Below are 16,321 nucleotides of genomic sequence, written 5' to 3'. Positions count from 1 at the left end.
TAGGCTTACATTAACACTGCAATGAAGTTACTGTGAAAATACCCTAGTCGCCACATTCCGGCGCCTGTTCGGATGCACGGAGGGAGAATTCAGTTCCTGAGGAAGGAGCTGTGCTCCGAAAGCTAGTGATTCCAAATAAACCTATTGGACTTTAACCTGGTGTAGTAAGACTTCTCAGCATGCCCACCCCAGTCCAACGCCGGCATCTCCACATCGTAGTTGCACTAGGTTGGTGCCTCAAATTAGACGTGTCTGCTCATGATTCTGACGTGCTCTCCGCCATAAAAGCTGAAAATGCCGGAAAACCTCAGCAGGTCTGGCAGCACCTGTGGAGAGAGAAGCAGAGTTCACGATTCGAGTCCGTATGACTCTTCTTCAAAGACCTCCTATGGTCCTCATTAAACCAGGAATGCACCCCCCCCCCCCCCCCCCCCCCCCCCCCCCTGTTAGTAATGGTAGAGTGAGGGATATTCCAGGCCCTGAGGTTACTGGTTGCAACTAAATACAATTCTGCAGCTGCCTCATGGATTACTAACATTGCCACTGTGTTACTGGTACAGTAATCTTTGTCCTTTGTGCAATGTGGGTGTTTATAGATTCCTGCTAAGGTGTGGGAAACTTTACAAGCTCAAGAGCTATAAAAAGAATGGACAGGCCAAAAATAATAATGCTCATTTATGCAACAATTTTAACATGGCATAATGTCCCAAGTGCTTCACAGGAATCATAGAATCTACGGTGCAGAAGGAGGCCATTCGGCCCATCCAGTCTCCACCAGCCCTTAGAAAGAGCACCCACTCAAGCCCACGCATCCACCCCTATCTCCGTAACCCAGTAACCCCACCCAAACATTTTGGACACTAAGGGTAATTTCGCATGGCAAATCCACCTAACCTGCACATCTTTGGACTGTGGGAGGAAACCGGAGCACCCGGAGGAAACCCACAGGGAGAATGTGCAGATTGCGCACAGACAGTGACCCAAGCCGGGAAACGAACCTGGGACCCTGGAGCTGCGAAGCAACAGTGCTAACCACGGTGCTAACCAAGCTGCCCTTAACAAAATTTGGCACCAAGCCGCATAAGGAGGTATTAGGTCAAGTGACAAAATGCTTGATCAGAGGGGTAGGTTTCAGGGAGTGATCCAGAGGAAGAGAGGAGGAGAGGTTTAGGGAAGGGACTAGGCAGCTGAAGGCACGGCCACCAGGGATGGAGTGATTAAAATTGGAGAGGCCAGAATTAAAGGAGGATAGAGACCCTGAAGGGTGTCAAAGCTGGAGGAGATCAGACGGAAAGGAAGCGGTGAGTCTGTGGAGGGACCTGAAGACAAGGACAAGAAGCTTAAAACTGAGGCATTGTTAAACTGGGAGCCAATATAGGTGAGTGAGCATAGAGGTGATGGACAAATGAAATTGCTCCAACATGAAATGTCATCAATGTCACTTCTGACATACCTTCTTGAACGTGTGGATTGTACTGCCTAATCCTCTCACTTTCCCACCTCTCAGTCGCATATCCCTCTTTGCCCATCTCATTCCACCTTCGCCCACTGAACCATCATCTCTCACTTATTATTTTCCCCTCTTTATTTTGGGCAGCACGGTGGCGCAGTGGGTTAGCCCTGCTGCCTCTCGGCGCCGAGGGTCGGGTTTGATCCCGGCTCCGGGTCACTGTCCGTGTAGAGTTTGCACGTTCTCTCTGTGTCTGTGTGGGTCTCACAGATGTGCAGGGCAGGTGGATTAGCCACACCAAATTGCCCCTTAATTGGAAAAAAAAGAATTGGGTACTCAAATTTTAAAAATAATTTCCTCTCTTTAATTTCCCCCTCTTCCATTCTTGCTTCCAGAAAATGTGAGGAGAAGGAAAATGTGAGTTAGGGTAAGGGGAGAGAATCTAAACCCTTCGACGTGGACTGGCGTTCGAGAGGGCCGGGGACCCTGAGTTATGCCAACACATAATAAGGCAGTGAGAGTACAGGCCATGAGGCCCGCCTGTGACAGCCACTTGTCAGATAACTTAGCGGCCGACGTGCCACATCATGATGCTCAAAACTCTCTTCATAATCCTGTTCTACCACAACGTCTTACATGCACGATCAGTACAATCTGACATCAGCTTACATCCAGGAGAGTTTGCTCTTCCAGCATCAGGCGCCCACTGTGATGCTGCTGACTGGAAATTAAATGCCCACTTGGCTTCATTCACTTTATTATTCAAATCAGAGCGAAACAGTATTTTTCATCAGCGGAGGCAAATATTACATTGAATAACAGATGCTCAGAGATTTCCAGTGGATGTTTTTAAGTTCCCTCGGTGGCTTGAGCTTGTAGGCATATCCAGAGTGCAGAAGAATTAGCTCAGAACCAGCTGTAGATTATAATCCTGTCACTCAGCCAGACCACACAGTATTTTACCAGGATAACAGTGCAAGGCTCCTCTCTAGCATGGATTCCCCCCCCCCCCCCCCCCCCCCCCCGCTCAGTGGGATTGGGGGTGGTGAGCGGGATCCAGCGATGGGGTTGGGATGGCGGCTACACGTCCGCTACGGGAATTCACTGTTCGCCCTTGTGCGGTTCAGGAGTGGGACCAGGCAAACTGAACCCCCCTATCTAACGGGACGAATAGCGATGCAAAGGTCCCTGAAATGCGCTGCCACCGATCTCTGGAGATGGAGCTGCTCAGCTCTGAGCTGTTACTGACGGCGACCCCGACGCTGACAACTATAAACCTTGTTCGAGGCGGCATCAGATATTCCGTTGCGATAATGCCGTGTGTCAAGCTGACTGTTGTAAAGTTGGCACGAAGGAGTGAGTCCAGGTTGGGCAGTGTACAGAACGCAAAACAAAACACGCAGGTCGAGCATTCAACGCTTGGATCCAGTAGAATCGTAGAATCCCTGCCATGCAGAAAGAGGCCATTCGGCCCATCGAATCTGCATCGACCCTCTGAAAGAACACCCTAACCTCGGCCTTATCCCTTTAACCCCCCCCCTAATCTTCAGACACCAAGGGGCAATTTAGCGTGGCCAGTCCACCTAACCTGCACATCTTTTGACTACGGGAGGAAACTGGAGCACCTGGAGGAAACCCACGGAGACACGGGGAGAGAGTGCAAACTCCACACAGACAACCACCCACGGTCAGTATTGAACCCTGGTCCCTAGTGCTGTGAGGTAGCGGTGCTAAGCGCCGTGCCGCCACTGCGGAGTTAATTTTCCACATTTCCACATTGCAAATGCTACGGAAATCAGATCATTATAATCTGATTTTTTTTTTAATTGCAAAGTTCAATATACAGTTCTGTGGATTCTAGATTGTGTTTCACGAATTTAAAAAAGTTCCAATTAAGATATCGTCTGCCCTCTCACCTCCTTACCACCCGGTGGGGCTGCCAGTACTGGAGAACTGGTGGCCTCCGATTGGGCGGCAACTCTCTCCAGGCTGTGGGATTCTTGGCCGGGGGGCGGGGGGTGGGGAGCGGGGGGGGGGCATCACCCATCCTGATTTTTTTTAGCTGGCAGGGGTGGAGGGACGGGAGAGGTTGGGAATTTGGAGGGGCCGTGTCGTCCCATAAAATTCAGCCTCTTACTTCTGTCTCTTTCTCCCCAGGTGCCACCTGAGCTGCCCCAATGTATCAACATTTGCTGATTGTCTACTTTGCAGAGTAAAAGCAACATTGCAGTGGGGTTAGTGGACATTTTCAAAGTAGTTTGCATGCAATCAATTCCTTTAACTACTGCTGTGGGCAAATGCAGCAGTTGGTTTGAGCACAGCAAGATCCCACTGACCCACAGTTAGAGCAAGGGCCAATTAATGTCCAGCAAATGTTGTTAGTCGAGGTGGTAAGATTGGCTGGGGCATCAGAATGGCTTCCTTGTCTTTTTGGAATAGTGCTGTGGCATCTTAAACACCACTCCCTTATGTGTGGTGCCTAGATTTGAACGCAATTGACGAGCTGGGTTGATGGAAATTCCAGGTGGGAAAGAATAAATCCTGGAATTTCCGGTTGTTGCTGTCCGAAGTCAATGGGTCTTCAGATGGTCCGTCAAATGCTCCACCCCGCCCATAATGATCCGTGTCACGGTCGGGACCGGAAAATCCTGGCTTAATTTACTGAAGACTTGCATTTTTTATAGTGTATTTCACAATCACAGCACATTCCAAAATGCTTTACAGCCAGTGAAGTACTTTTTGAAGTGTGGTCACTGTTAAGATGCCGGACCAGGCCCCAACATTTGTTAGGAAACCGGACCAGGCCCCAACATTTGTTAGGATACCGGAGCAGACCCCAACATTTATTAGGATACCGGACAAGATCCCAACATTTGTTTGGGTACTGTGCGAGAACCCCAAACAATTATTTTAAAATTTGTAAAACTGTGAGGAAAGGATACTTCACCCCTGGAGTGATGACTCTGACCAATGTAATAATAACCGCTTATTGTCACAAGTAGACTTCAATGAAGTTACTGCGAAAAGCCCCTAGTCGCCACATTCCGGCGCCTGTTCGGGGAGGCTGGTACGGGAATTGAACCCGCGCTGCTATCCTTGTTCTGCATTACAAGCCAGCTGTTTAGCCCACTGTGCTAAACCAGCCCCTATAGGCATCTTTTATTTTCAAACAAACTTTAATTTAAATACAGAATTAACCACGTTAACATCAAAGAAACTAGCTTTATCATTATCAGTTAAACAGCTCTTAAACACAAAGAAAAATCTAAACTTCTACCTTGCACCTTCCCTAACCCCAATCAAGCAACCACAATACAGTTCAAATGCCACTTATAAATAAAGTTAAAGAACAGGTTTACTTGCTTGTCTGTGCAGAGACCTTTTGGAGAGAAAAGCTTTCAAAAGCAACCTGAAAATTCATCTGTCTTGTCAGAAGCTTCTGCTCAGCCTGGGAGCCTTGGCCTCACGGTAGCATGGTGGTTAGCATCAATGCTTCACAGCTCCAGGGTCCCAGGTTCGATTCCCGGCTGGGTCACTGTCTGTGTGGAGTCTGCACGTCCTCCCCGTGTGTGCGTGGGTTTCCTCCGGGTGCTCCGGTTTCCTCCCACAGTCCAAAGATGTGCGGGTTAGGTGGATTGGCCATGCTAAATTGCCCGTAGTGTAAGGTTAATGGGGGGATTGTTGGGATACGGGTTACGTGGGTTTAAGTGGGGTGATCATTGCTCGGCACACCATCGAGGGCCGAAGGGCCTGTTCTGTGCTGTACTGTTCTATGTTCTATGTTCTAAAACTGTCATTCAACTTGAAATCCTCCAGTAGAGAGCCAAAACTGCAGGCAGACCTGGCTCTCCCAATTAATTACATAATTTGTATCACACTAAGATGTTCCATGACCTGCTTAGCTAGGACTAAATATAACCCCTCATAAATTATTTACTCTCCAGGGAATCTCCAGCAATCAAAACAAAATTCCATTTGCCCTCTGTGTGTAAAAAAGTAAATCATAGAATCATCATAGAATTTACAGTGCAGAAGGAGGCCATTCGGCCCAGCTCTTTTGAAACAGCACCCTACCCAAGCCCACATCCCCACACTCTCCCCATAACCCAGTAACCCCACCCAACATTAAGGGCAATTTTGGACACTAAGGGCAATTTAGCATGGCCAATCCACCTAACCTGCACGTCTTTAGACTGTGGCAGGAAACCGGAGCACCCGGAGGAAACCCACGAAGACACGGGGAGAACGTGCAGACTCCGCACAGACAGTGACCCAAGCCGGGACTCGAACCTGGGACCCTGGACCTGTGAAGCAATCGTGCTAACCACTATGCTACCTATGGCTAGAATCAACCATGACCTCACCATTTATGACTTCTTAATTACAGCTTCAGTTGACGCACAGTCTGGATACCTTAATCTAAGTTCTTTAATAATATTACTGCAACAAATAAATACCTTAACCCAGGCTTTTAATAACATTACTGCAAAAGATATAAAATACAACATATATACCATTGTTTTTACATTCATTACGTCAGTGTTGTAATGTAGCAAATATGGTGGCTAATTTGTGCATGCAAGCTCCCACAAACAGCATGACCCAATAATCTGTTATTTTGCAATGTTGATTCAGGATAAATATCGACCAAGGAGAACTCCCCTGTCCTTCTTCAAAACAATACCATGGGATTTTCTCACATGTCCCTCAGAGGGACGAAAGAACTTAGTATAACACTTCAGCTGAATGACAGCACCTCCGACAGTCCAGTACCCCCTCAGCGGAGTGTCAGATTTGATTTTTGTATTCAAAACCTGGAGCGGGACTTGAACCCGCAACGTTCAGACTTAGAGCTGAGGATGCGACCAAGTGGACCACAGTCGACTTTTAGAAAGGGAAAGTGGGGCTGTGAGTGGTGTGAAAATTAACATTAAAAACAGTAATCCATCTCACCATGAAACAAGCAGTTGATGTTCAAATTCTGTATAAAGCTTTCAGTTACAAGGCGAGATTGGAGAGATTAAGACTGTTCTCCTTGGAAAGAAGGTGGCTACGAGGAGATTTGATGGAGGTGTTCAAGAAGGGGCTGGACAGAGCAGATCGGGAGACACTGTTCCCGCTTGTAAAGGATCAAGATCGAGAGGCCAGATTTTAAGCAATTCGCAAAAGAACCAAATGTGACTGAGGAAAGAACATTTTCGCACAGAGAGTGGTTTGGGTCGGGATTGCACGGCCTGGAAGTGTGGTAGAGGCAGGTTCAATCAAGACTTTCAAGAGGGCAATAGAAACAATGTGCAGAGGTACAGGGAAAAGGCAGGGGAATGGCACTAAGTCATGATGCCTATTTGGAGAGCTGGTGCAGACATGATGGGCCGAATGGCCTCCAACCTCGCTGTAACAATTCTATGGACTCTGAGATTAAGGCCACAATTGGAGTAATACTTACAATATTGGAAAAGCCACGTGACACAGGCATTGGGTGAAGGATACAGGAGTGCAGTATGTGCGAAGACATCAGGGGCGGGAATTCAATCCCGCCCCCGCCGTGTCCCGAATTCTCCGCCCCCCCCCCCGAGATTCGGCGGGGTTGGGAATCGTGCCGCGCCGGTCGGCGGGCCCCCCGTGGCGATTCTCCGGCCCGCGATGGGCCGAAGTCCCGCCACTGTCAGGCCTCTCCCGCTGGCTTGGTTTAAATCGCCTACCTGACCGGCGGGATTGGCGGCGCGGGCGGGCTCCGGGGTCCTGGGGGGGTGCGCGGGGCGATCTGACCCCGGGGGGTGCCCCCACGGTGGCCTGGCCCACAATCGGGGCCCACCGATCGGCCGACGGGCCTGTGCCATGGGGGCACTCTTTTTCTTCCGCCCCACCATGGCCTTCACCATGGCGGAGGCAGAAGAGACCCCCTCCCCTGCGCATGCGCCGGTATGATGACAGCAGCCGCTGGCGCACGGCACATGTGCGGACTTATGCCGGCTGGCGAAGTCCTTTCGGCCCCGGCTGGTGTGGCGCCAAAGGCCGTTCACGACAGCCGGCGGAGTGGGAACCACTCCGGCATGGACCTAGCCCCTCAATGTGAGGGCTTGGCATCTAAAGGTGCGGAGAATTTGGTCCATGCCACTCCGACACACCGGGACCCCCCGCCCCGCCAGGTAGGGGAGAATCCCGGCCCAGATCAGTCCATAAGAGGGTCGTTTAAGAGTCTGGTAACAGCAGGGAAGAAGTTGCTTTTGAGTCTATTCTTGCGTGTTCTCAGACTTTTGTATCTCCTGCCCGATGGAAGAGCTTGGAAGAGAGAATAACCCGGGTGGGAGGTGTCGTTGATTATGCTGCCCGCTTTCCCAATGCAGCGGGATGTGTAGACAGAGTCAATGGATGTGAGACGGGTTCGCGTGATGGACTGGGCTGTGTTCACAACTCTTTGTAGTTTGTTATGGTCTTGGGCTGAGTAGTTGCCATACCAGGCTGTGATACAGCCAGATAGGATGTTTTCCATGGTGCATCTGTAAAAATTGGTAAGAGTCAATGCGGACGGGCAGCATGGTTGCGCAGTGTGTTAGACCTGCTGCCTCACGGCGCCGAGGTCCCAGGTTCGATCCCGGCCCTGGGTCACTGTCCGTGTGGAGTTTGCACATTCTCCCCGTGTTTGCGTGGGTTTCGCTCCCACAACCAAGAGATGTGCAGGGTAGGTGGATTGAACATGCTATATTGCCCCTTAATGAGAAAAAAATGAATTGGGTACTCTAAATTTATTTTTTAAAAGAGTCAACGCGGACATGCTGAATTTCCTTAGTTTCCTGAGTAAGTATAGGCGCTGTTGTATTTTCTTGGTCGAAGCGTCTGAAGTTAAAACTCACCACTATTCTTAGAATTCCCCCTATACCAAAAAAAAGGTTGATATTCTAAATGGTGAACAGGGATTCTCACTCCCTGACTCCAATGCAGGCTTCTGTGGGTGCTATTCAGGTCAAACTATCTTTTCAAGTTATCCCCCGGTATAACCCATACCTTCACCGAAGAATTTTACCTACTTACCCCTTAATAGCATCGATGTCCTGGGTACTGCGTTATTAAGAAAGTGAAGTAAGCTAATAACCACTTTTTCAGGTTAAGTTATTTTTATTATTATATTTTTTCTTTTAAAAGCTGCAAACACTTTCTTTACAGAAAGGAAAAAAGATCTTGCTTCTGGCTGCTGCTGGTTGGTTGTACAGACCTTCAGGCCCACCTTGTCAATCAATCTTCTTAAAATATGGTCTTCTGGAGTTGTATTCACTGGTGAACTCGGTTGCTGTGTCCTGTCTTTCCCATGCACCGAGCTGTGAGAGCTGGCTCTGGCTCTGCTTAAATTCTAGTCTTCCTTAGATGTATAACTGTTTAAACTCGGCTGCTTGCCTTGTCTTTCCCATGATCGAGCTCTCTCTCTCTCTCTCTCTCTCTGAGTTCTCCTCCCCTTCTCTCCTGTTGCTGTTGCTGTTCTGCTTCTGCTCCCTGGGTTTATATTCTCTTTCTAATAATTATTAAGTTTTTAGAGCCTTATTGTAAATTAACTTATTTCCCTTTGATTGTTAAAAGTATCTTTGATGTAAACATTCTAATACAACTAATTATTCAATTTGGGCATAAAGTCACCTCTCAGATCTGATTACAAAATGCTTTGGTTTCAATAGGTGTTACTTTTATTTCTGTGATTTCGAATCGTTAAATTTTCCAATTGTCCCCAGCTCATAACTTTGCCTTTGATTTTGACTTAAATTATGTTTCTCGTAGACAGGTCGTCTCCAATTTCTTTTTATTGTCTTGATGTTCATAGAATTTTACACTTTAGAATTGACACCAAATTCGACTGAGCATCATCGATCCTTTCCAGCTGTTTACTAAGAGAGTTTATTTCAATTAAGGTGTGAAACTTTGCTTTTAGCTGTATGCTAAAATTTAACTTGGTTATGACTTGAAAGACTTGCCTGTTTTAAACATTCGTCACTTAATGCAATTGAAACTCTCATCCATGCTTTTCCAGATGCTTCCTGAGATAGTTACATTCCATGAAGGTGTGAGCCATTGTTTTAGCTTACCACATGAAACCTGTGTGTCTGCGAAACCTGCTTGTGAGCAAGAATCTGCATTTTATAACCCTGCTCTTTGAAGCTGCTATGAAACTTTTGTGGGATCTTTCCCTGTATCCTCTCAAACCAGATATTGCCAGACTTCCATGTTTCAAATGACACATTTTTCTGTATTTTTAAGAACAGTTAACATGTGTGGACCAGGCCAGATTGTTGGTGATGTGCACATCTAGGAATTTGAAGCTGTTAACCATCTCCACCTCAGCATCAGTAAAAAATACAGGGATGTGTATGATACCTTCCTTCCTGAAGTCAATGACCAGCTCTTTAGTTTTTCTGACATTGAGGGAGAGATTGTTGTTGTTACACCATGCCACTAGGTTCTCTATCTCCCTCCTGTAATTTGACTCATCGTTGTTCGAGATCCGACCCACTATGTTCGTGTCATCAGCAAATCTGTAGATGAAGTTGGAGCCAAATTTTGCCACGCAGTCGTGTGTGGATAGGGAGTACAGTAGGGGGCCATGTATGCAGCTTTGCGGGGTCCCGGTATTGAGGATTATCATGGAGGAGGTGTTGTTGTTTATCTTTACTGATTGTGGTCTATGGGTCAGGAGGTCAAGGATCCAGTTGCAGAGGAAGGAGCCAAATCCAGGTTTTGGAGTTTTGATATGAGCTTGGCTGGGATTATGGAGTTGAAGGCGGAGCTGTAGTCAACAAATAGGAGTCTGACGTAGGAGTCTTTGTTGTCAAGATGCTCCAAGGATGAGTGCAGGGTCAGAAAGATGGCATCTGCTGTGGACCGGTTGTGGTAGCATGCGAATTGCAGTGGATCTAGGAATTCTGGGAGTATGGAGGTGTTATATCTCATGATAAACCTCTCGAAGCACTTTATTACGATCTATGTCAGGGCCACCGGACGTTAGTCACTGAGGCACGTTGCCTGGCTCTTCAATGGCATCGGTATGATGGTGGTCTTCTTGAAGCATGTGAGAATCCCAGAACTGGGGCGAAATTCACCGAAGACTTACGTGATGCCCATTACCAGCGGGCAAAAGCGGCGCTGGTGACTCCGGCTTCGGGGCCTGCTTATAAGCCCTAAATCTCCCATCCCGAAAGGGCCAGCAGCGGAGTGACGCTGTACGCGTCAGTTTCACCCGCTGCGGAAGTGGCGCGTCGGTTGATGTCGGGCGACATCATCAGCGTCGCCCGGCGTTGGGGGTACCGGCGTTTGGGGGGGGTACCGGCGTTTGCGGGGTACCGGCGTTTGGGGGGGTACCGGCGTTTGGGGGGGTACCGGCGTTTGGGGGGGTACCGCCGTTTGGGGGGGGTACCGGCGTTTGGGGGGTACCGGCGTTTGGGGGGTACCGGCGTTTGGGGGGGTACTGGCGTTTGGGGGGGTACCGGCGTTTGGGGGGGTACCGGCGTTTGGGGGGGTACCGGCGTTTGGGGTGGGGGGGTAGGGGTACAGGTAGGGGGTAGGGGTAGGGGGTATAAAGGCAGAACCCAGAAACTTTGCCAAAAGTTTTTCCCTCTCTCTCCGTGCGTTTTTCCTGTTGTTGTGAAACTGACCTGAAATCGCAGAGGCTGAAGCTGAAATAGACAAATCCAGACACATCTCCCACCCCGGGATCCCAGCATTTCCCTCTGCATTCTAACCAGGCAATATTCCTGCGTTTAGGCAGATTGCAATATAACACCAAAGCCCTGCTCTCAGCCAGAGGACGGACGGGACTCCCTCTGTCTGTCTCTCTCTCTCTGTCTGACCCTACAATCTCCCTCTCTCTGTCTCTCTCTCTCTGTCTGTCCCCACAATCTCCCTCTCTCTCTCTCTCTCTCTCTCTGTCTGTCACCCAACGCCGCAACCCACCCCCCCAACGCCGCAACCCCCCCAATGCCGCAACCCCCCAACGCCGCAACCCACCCCAACACCGCAACCCACCACCCCAACGCCGCAACCCACCCAACGCCACAACCCCCCCAACGCCGCAACCCACCCCCCCAACACTGCAACCCACTCCCCCCAATGCCGCAACCCCCCCAACGCCGCAACCCACTCCCCCCAACGCCGCACCCCCCCCAACGCCGCAACCCACTCCCCCCAACGCCGCAACCCCCCCAACACCGCAACCCCCCCCACATCGCAACCCCCCCCAACGCCGCTACCCCCCCCTCCCCACCCCTCTCCACCCCTCTCCAACGCCGCTACCCCCCCCCGCTCTCGATGTAGGTAACTGAACGGCGTCAACCATCATCAATGGTTGACGCCGTTATAAACCTACTTTGATTTTCGCCGACGTGACCCGTGGCCACGTCGGCGGGACTTCGTCCCATCCGGGCCGGAGAATTATTCACCCTAAAAATAAAATGACATCCCGCCGGCGCTAGCTGTTCTCCGAGGCGGCCGGCGGGATTTGAACAACGCCGTTTTATGGCGGGTAGGATCATTCTTAACATGGCGGGAGCGGGAATAACGCCGCCGCCGGCCGATTCTCCGACCCTGTGTGGGGTTGGAGAATTTCGTCCCAGAGTCGGGAGAGGTTGAAGATGTTCACGACTACATCCGCCAGTTGGCCCGAGCAAGATTTGAGTGCAGGACCAGGGACCCCGTCAGGACCCTTCGCCTTCCGAGGGTTCACTTTCAAGAAAGCTGATCTGACTTCGGAAGCTGCGACAGTCGGTATGGGTGTGTGCAAGGCTGCTGGGGCAGATGACAACAGTTTGATGGCTTCCTGCTCGAACCGAGCATAGAATCCATTGTGTTCGTCGGGGAGGGGTGCGCTGCTGCTGGTGATTCGACTCAGCTTTGCTTTGTAGCCCGTTATGTTGTCTTAGTCTTGCCACAACTGAGGAGAGTCCGTGACGTTAGTCTGTGACTCTAGCTTAGTCTGCTATTGTATTTTGGCAGCCCTGATGACTTTGCGGAGGTCGTACCTGGATTTTCTACATAGATCAGGGACACCTCTCTTGAACACCTCCGACCTGTGCCTTCAGGAGGGAGTGATTCTCCCGATTAAGCCATGGATTCCTGTTGGGGGAATGTACGTACTATCTTCTTCGGCATGCAGTCTTCTACACACTTGCTGATGAAGTCTGTGGCGGGGCTGGTACACTCGGTTTAGGTTGGTCGCTGAGTTCCTGAATATGGACCAGTCCACTGTCTCCAAGCAGTCCAGGCAGGAATTATTCTGTTGCCTCGGACCAGCACTGCAAGACCTTCTTAACCAAAATGTGTTTTTTTTTTCAGGAATTGACAGGTTGAGGTGATTGAATGGAAGTTTTCAAAATTGTGAAAGGTTCTGAGAAGGCGAGCAGTAGAAAATTGTTTAAATTGCTTGGCGAAATGGCAGACAGCATTAGGCAAAGACTCAGGATTATCATTAGATGAACAGGGGCTGGTTTAGCTCACTGGGCTAAATTGCTGGCTTTTAAAGCAGGCCAGCAGCACGGTTCGATTCCCGTACCAGCCTCCCCAGACAGGCACCGGAATGTGGCGACTAGGGGCTTTTCACAGTAACTTTATTGAAGCCTACTCATGACAATAAGTGATTTTCATTTTATTTTTTCAGAAGATTCGAGCGATCTGAAGAATCCCTTGACCTCAAAGTGACTATTCAGGAAGGTGCGCTTCGCATGGATTGAAAGAGAACAGGATAAGTACTTGTAAAGAAAGAATATAAAAGGATACAGTAAAAACTGAAGGGAACTTGGTTAGTGTCAATATTTTCCATTGAAGAGCTAGTACAAACACAGGACTTAAGGATGTCCCTTTGTGTTGCAAACGTTATGACTCAGTATGAACTCAGCACTGATATTGACCTGCTCATTATAAGTAATCAGGGAATTTGCAACTGCATCTGTTCCGTTTCGCCGTAATCATCAACTCTGTGAGGCCTGGCGTAAAGATATCACCCTCCCCTCAACCATAAACAAAATGGTTTGCATTAGGGCATGTATGTCTGTTGGGTGGACATAATGCAGCACTCCAACATACACAACAAAACATACTTCTGTTTCTGAATGTGCCCCAAGATTCATTCTGGTGAGGTGTCAGCCGGGTCTCAATGGGTAGCGCCCTCAGATGTTTGAGGGCTCTCGTCCCATCGCAGAGGCAAGAGTACAAAACCTAAGACACTTCCAGTGCATTACCGAGGGAGTGATACTTTGTCGGGAGTTCCGCCTTTCGCATGAGTTGTTAAAGTGAGACGTAATCTGCCCCCTGTGGTGGGCGTTAAATCATCCTACCGCGCTTTTTAGAAATGGAGCATGTGGGTTATCTCTGGTGCCCTGGCCAACATTTAACCTTCAACCAGCATCACAAAAGGCAGATGATCGGGGAGCTGGCTGTGGGCAAATTGACTGTTACCTTCCCACATTCCAACAATGACGATACTTCAAACTTGTTTCATTCTGACCAGCTTCTAGAACATAGAACATAGAACTGTACAGCACAGAACAGGCCCTTCGGCCCTCAATGTTGTGCCGAGCCATGATCACCCCACTCAAACCCACGTATCCACCCTATACCCGTAACCCAACAACCCCCCCCCCCCTTAACCTTACTTTAATTAGGACACTACGGGCAATTTAGCATGGCCAATCCACCTAACCCGCACATCTTTGGACTGTGGGAGGAAACCGGAGCACCCGGAGGAAACCCACGCACACAGGGGGAGGACGTGCAGACTCCACACAGACAGTGACCCAACCGGGAACCGAACCTGGGACCCTGGAGCTGTGAAGCATTGATGCTAACCACCATGCTACCCTGCTGCCCCTCTCGGTACTCACCTACACTCGGCTTCCGGGGTCGACAGATCCGATTCTATCTCACCCCAGCCTCCCTGGAGCAGAAAACGCAACATTCGGAGGCCTTCTACCCAGGCGGGTCCCGCAAGGTGGGGGCTTTTCCCCACTTAAACTGCCCACCTCGGTAGCATAAATTTGACCCGAGATCCTGTTTCTGTGTCTCCCCCCCCCCCCCCCCCCCCCCCCTCCAGCCTCCAAATGAGATATCGGTCTCGCCTAAGAATCTGGACATCTGTTTGGAAAGTATTTCTACAGAAGTCCCAGCTCCTTCCTGATGAGTTTCTACAGATCTCATGCTCAGAAGAACTCAATGTAGACCAGGAGTGTTGGAGGGCATTTTCTGATACTGGACTACCATATAAATTACAGGTGGCCCTGTAACTACATTTGTGCTCCTATATTACTTTTGAATAGTTCTGATGAGACAAAAGGTACTCATTGGCTTAGATGCCTGTTTAGAAGAAGCAATTTGTAGAAATAGATAGTGTATACACAATGCTTGTTAATATCAGAAAGGACACAAAATGGCTGTTAGCTATAAAAGCAATACTAAAGACACAAAATGGCCGAACTGGCCACATTCCTGAACAGTAAGTTACAAACTGTGTAAACGACCTCATGAGAACCAGGCGTGGGTATGTATAGGAAGTATTTTAACAGCCGTTGATAACAGCTTCACAGAACAAGGAATGCAATGTATCATTAGTAAGCTCAAGGTCCACAGCTGCAGACAGGACATATCTTTGTGTTAGTTTTGAATGACTTCTGTGTGAAGTTAGGGGCGGGTAAGACAACACCCACTTTCACCATATACATGATAACTGGGATGCTAAGAAAACTGTCAAAGGTTGAAGTGATAACAGGTTCTAAATTTAGATATATAAGGAGAACCAGCAGAGAACCTGTTTGGTTCTTGTGGACCCTCCCCAGCTGGCTACTTGCTTTGGTACATCATTGAGTCCGATTGAGTCACGTTGCTCCAACTAGAGGCCTCTGAAAGAGGTTCCAGTCACTTATCATAGAATCTGTACAGAGCAGAAGGATGCCATTCGGCCCATCCAGTCTGCACCGACACTCCGAAAGAGAATCCCACCCAGGCCCCCCCCCCCAAACCCCCCATCCTCATAACCTCACTTCACCTGTACATCCCTGGATACAAAGGAGCAATTTAATCATGGCTAATCCACCAAAACCACGCATCTTTTGGGAGAAAACCCCCGCAGATTCAGGGAAAAAGTGCAAGCTCCACACAGGCGGTCGGTCACCCATGGTTGGAATTGAACCCGGGTCCATGGCGCTGTGAGGCCGCAGTGCTAACCACTGTGCCACCGTGCCGCCCCAGCTTAAGCTGGAACGGACATTAATTCCCTCCCCTCACCAACTCCTCACTTTTTCCACCCTATATATTGTTGAACCTATTGAGTTCAAGCTATAAATATGAATTTTGCCTCTGGCCGCCATCCATTAGGGCTGGTTTAGCTCACTGGGCTAAATCGCTGGCTTTTAAAGCAGACCAAGCAGGCCAGCAGCACGGACAGGCGCCGGAATGTGGCGACTAGGGGCTTTTCACAGTAACTTCATTGAAGCCTACTCGTGACAATAAGCGATTTTCATTTCATTTTTCATTTCATTTCATTTTCATTGGTAGACAAGGCACCCTATGCAACTAATGACCACTTGAGTGAGATACGGGTCTTTGCTGCATGAGAACCCCGACAGCACTTGGTACATTTTAAGGGGAAATCAGGTAATCATATGAAGGAGAAGTGAACTGAAGGGGGTTAAAAGAAAATAGGTTGGGAGGAGAGTAACGACTGGCATGGGCTAATTGTGTGGAGTGGCCTATTTTTGTCCTACAGACCCTGTGTAGCTATGCAACATGTAAACGTGGTTATAGATGCTTTATTTTTTGCCCTTTGTAATTTTCTCTAATATAATTGGAATATCTGCCTTCATGCTGATGTCCATTACTTTACTTATTTCTTTTGCTACCTGATTA

Source organism: Scyliorhinus canicula, chromosome 2, assembly GCF_902713615.1.
Source record: "Scyliorhinus canicula chromosome 2, sScyCan1.1, whole genome shotgun sequence".
In the NCBI taxonomy this organism is placed as follows: domain Eukaryota; kingdom Metazoa; phylum Chordata; class Chondrichthyes; order Carcharhiniformes; family Scyliorhinidae; genus Scyliorhinus; species Scyliorhinus canicula.
This window is presented reverse-complemented; position numbering follows the sequence as displayed.